The following is a 3837-nucleotide window of genomic DNA, read 5'->3' on the forward strand; positions in this document are numbered from 1 at the left end:
AAGTTTCAATAAGTAGTTTTATTTCTACAGAGTATGAAAACTAGTGCAGACTAGTTGAATTGAATGTCTTGTTTTGGAATAGCGTAACTGAGTAAATATTTGAATAAAATTAAAAAATAATGAAGTTTGAGAATAGCAAGGAAAAGGCTGACCACCGAATGCAATATGATATAGTGTAGTACTGAAATAAATATGCTTCCCCCCCCCCCCATGGTACCGCGGAGAAAAACAGAGTGTACTTAAAAAAATCTGCCAATGTTACAATACAACATTATTTTATAGTTGACTCCTCTTGATTCATCTCAAATTTCTCCTTTCAGACTGGAACATCCTGATTTCAAAGTGGTCCGGAGCAGATAACGATTATCTTTATTTGTCACACGTACATTGAAACATACGTTGAAATGCATCATTTGTGTCAACAACCAACAGTCTGAGGATGTGCTGGGGGCAGCCTACAAGTATCGCCACAACACCAGAGTCAACATAGCATGCCCACAACTTGTCAATCCTAACCCATACGTCTTTGGTCTGTGGTAAGTAACTGTTCTGCCACTTGCTAAATGGGGTAAAATGTACCATCCCCTGACACACAGCAATGAGAATTGAACCAGGTCACTGGCATTGTGTTAACCCTTCCACTGTGGATGCTTGCTGCCAAAAAGTCCTGCCAAGCAGCTACTAAAATTCAAAAAAAATGGAAGCCTGGAGTATTTTCATGAATATAGAACAGAAGAGGACAAAAGTACTTGCCTTACATGACATTATTGAAATCCTAGGACGACCCAGGGAGACAAAAGACTTGGGGGTGATGGGAGGAAAAACTAACTGGGGAAAGAGATATAATCAGTATGCAAAGAAAAAAAAAGCTTTGGAGGACGAGTGAACCACCAATATTCAAATTTGCAGTACTCAGGACTCCACTAAAATCTGAAGTTGCATGTTGCAGTCAGCAAGTTTGATAAGGAGGGTAGTGTTCTCAGCAGGTGGAATCAATCAAGGTACGACCCACTCCACACACACAAAAAAACTCCACACCTGGTCAAACTTATATTCAAACAAATTCTAGCTGCAAACAGACAAATTATGCAGGTAGTGGAGTCAAGGACAGGAACAATATTTGCCATTTACTATCAAAAGACACTAATGGAAAAAGGGGAAATAGATCAAAGCTGATCTATCCAGAAAAAGGTGAGTGATTATGATACAGACTGACCGGTGAGGAGTACTACTGTGCAATTTGGCAGTTACGGTAAAAAGAACTGATTGGATGAAATACATCACGTTGTGTCCAGCAATAGACATTATCCGATCATTATCAACGTTGTGGTGTTCCCCTCCAGGGTACCTGCATAATTTGGAACATTGATATCAACTTCCAACTCAAATATACCGTTCTCCTTTCATCGCACGTTTAACCTACGGTCCATGCGGGGTGTATCGGTGTGTGTGGGTCAGCTGGTAGCGCCCTCAGGAGTGCGAGTATTCAGGTCCCACGTTAAGGACTCAAACACTAAACTCCAAGCTGACCCTCCGGTCGGTTCACGGGATGAACCGGACGGTCAGACGCGACCCGTCCACTCTGGCGGGTAAATCCAGAAGACCCCACAGCGGTTTTGTCTTTAAGGGCAATGGCGATATCCCGGTGCCAGCTAACCTTAAATACGTATTAAACAAAACTATCACCTGCTCGTTACCACATGGGCGCTACACCGACCCAGCAGAGTACTTCGGCACCATCCGAGGTGGGGTAAGGCGCTAAAAGAAATTCAACATCTCTCTTCCGTTCAGTGTACTTTAACTTGCCAATTTACTGCTGCCATTAAATTCAGCCTGACAACACCTGGTGTCCTCTCGCTCTGACAATCCCTTCATTAAATGCCAAATCGGAAAATTATAAAAAATTATTCCTTACGCTACAGCCTGTCTTAACCCACAATCAATAACAGAAGGGCACCGTAATTCTAATTGCCCGCAGAAGCAACTAAATATTTTGTTAGGGAACAGTACATCATCGTGCTCGGAATGTAAGATCCTATTCTTACAGTAGCGTTTCATTCGGCTGACAAAGGGACCGTCAGATGTCCCAACTTATTTATTTTAACTAAAAAGGACGTGGGTTAAAGCGCCGCCGTGCGAGTGCGAGCGTCCGGCGAAGAGGGACGGTTCCATTAACAGCAACCTCTTAATCAACATCTGAAGTTCGGAAGGTGTCTCACACCAATGCCTAGGAACTGTGCCTGTGTGTGGCAATGGGGAAGGAGGCAGTATAATAACCCAAAAGGTCCCCACTGTCTGCCGCCGAGTCCGTATATCCAACACGGCCTCATCTCTCTCCTTCCTCCCCATCCTTCACCGAACCCTATTTCCAAATCCTCCCCGTTTCCACTATCCTTCTCTTCCCCTTCTCCCTATCTTTTGGATCATTTGTAGTCAGCGTCTCTACCCAATAAATCACAACACCCGGTGGATATCATACTGTTAGACTTGCTATATGTAATTAGGAACCCTGATACAAATAGATTTAATTTAGTCGGCGTAGAGGAAGGGAAATAGACTGCAGGTTGGTTACAATTCTGTGTCAATGGTAATTGAGGGGATACAGAATGGCTCGGTTAACGGTACTTTCTTCGCACAAGCGCCGCTTTAAAAATGCGGCCGCTTTTCTCTTGGAGGGAGAGGTTTAAAAGCCCAGCACTAGAATTTCGCAGCTCGGATCCCAGCAACGACCCCTCGTCCTTCCTCCGCCAGCGCAAGAGCCCGTTGAACGGTAGAGCACTCAGGAGCTCCTTGCCATCAATAAAGCACACACACATACCGACCCCTCCAGGGAAAACACCGCGAAATCCGATTAAAAAACCCCGCAAGGTGATAACTTACAGAACGAGAGAGGTGGGGGAAACATGGGTATTTTATATTATATATCACACACACACGAGGGGTTAAAATTCCAAGTGCCCAATAACAAAGACGAGCTGAGCATCCCTCGCACGTTACAAAATGTATTTCGCACGGTTACAGTTTCTGTCTAACCCTCCGAGGGATGCAAACCAGTATCTCCCCCATCAAGTGAGTTTTATGGACAAAATATTCTCCAGCCAGACAAAGAATCAGACACAGCAAACCCCCAGAAAGAGAACGCACAAACACACAATTGCAATAATCACACGGTAGGATAGTAACATTATTTCTTCGCATACCTTCTTTTCCTCTCTGCGTATAAATAGGTTTGCCTTTTTTATATAAATACAATCGTCTTTTCATTCAGCACAGCCTCAGTCTCGAGGTTCTTACCGAATTATGCACGCTATTATTAGCGCAGCATACAAAACAGTTCACAGTACGCGCCGCACTCACACTCATACACCTCTCAGTTTTAATGTAGCAAATCAAAAGATTGGAGACGTCATCCGCTCGCGTCTTTGACTGAGTCAAGTCCGCATCAGAGAGCTGGAACCGACCGTCAAAGTTGGGGACTTGGCGCCCTGTGACAGCTGCCATCCCGCCATCTTTGATGCTGGCACCAGCTCTCCATTCCCCCCCCTCACTTGCACAAGAGATCAAATACAATGGCACCGAGTTTATCCCTGACAATGTTTTGTTCATATGTTAATATTTTCTATGCAATACATGTACAAGGAGAGATTAAATTCTACGCTTAAGATATTTGCATTTAGCCGTAATAGCGAGTCCGGGCAATTCATTTTAATTCCAGTGAGTGTCTCAGACCACGGTTTCGGGTGGTGTCCGTTGTTTATTTGGAGCTCTAATTCGAATGCACAGCAAATGTGTTTTACTCCCACTATTTTTAAATACGGCTACACTGGTATCTAGAAG

The 3837-nt window shown here is 44.0% G+C and overlaps 1 protein-coding gene across 2 annotated transcripts in view; it reads right to left on the minus strand.

The window, feature by feature from the left end:
• zbtb16a (zinc finger and BTB domain containing 16a) overlaps nt 1–3400 on the minus strand; it is a 276018-nt gene extending 272618 nt beyond the window's left edge. Inside the window, exon 1 of one of the 2 annotated variants that reach the window (XM_072283921.1) lies at nt 3201–3400. The gene's annotated coding sequence lies outside the window, so the exon portion shown is untranslated. The remainder of the gene's footprint in view (nt 1–3200) is intronic. The other variant, XM_072283922.1, reaches the window with a different exon arrangement.
• Between the last annotated feature and the right edge of the window lie 437 nt (nt 3401–3837).

Source organism: Mobula birostris, chromosome 20, assembly GCF_030028105.1.
Source record: "Mobula birostris isolate sMobBir1 chromosome 20, sMobBir1.hap1, whole genome shotgun sequence".
Taxonomy (NCBI): Eukaryota; Metazoa; Chordata; class Chondrichthyes; order Myliobatiformes; family Myliobatidae; genus Mobula; species Mobula birostris.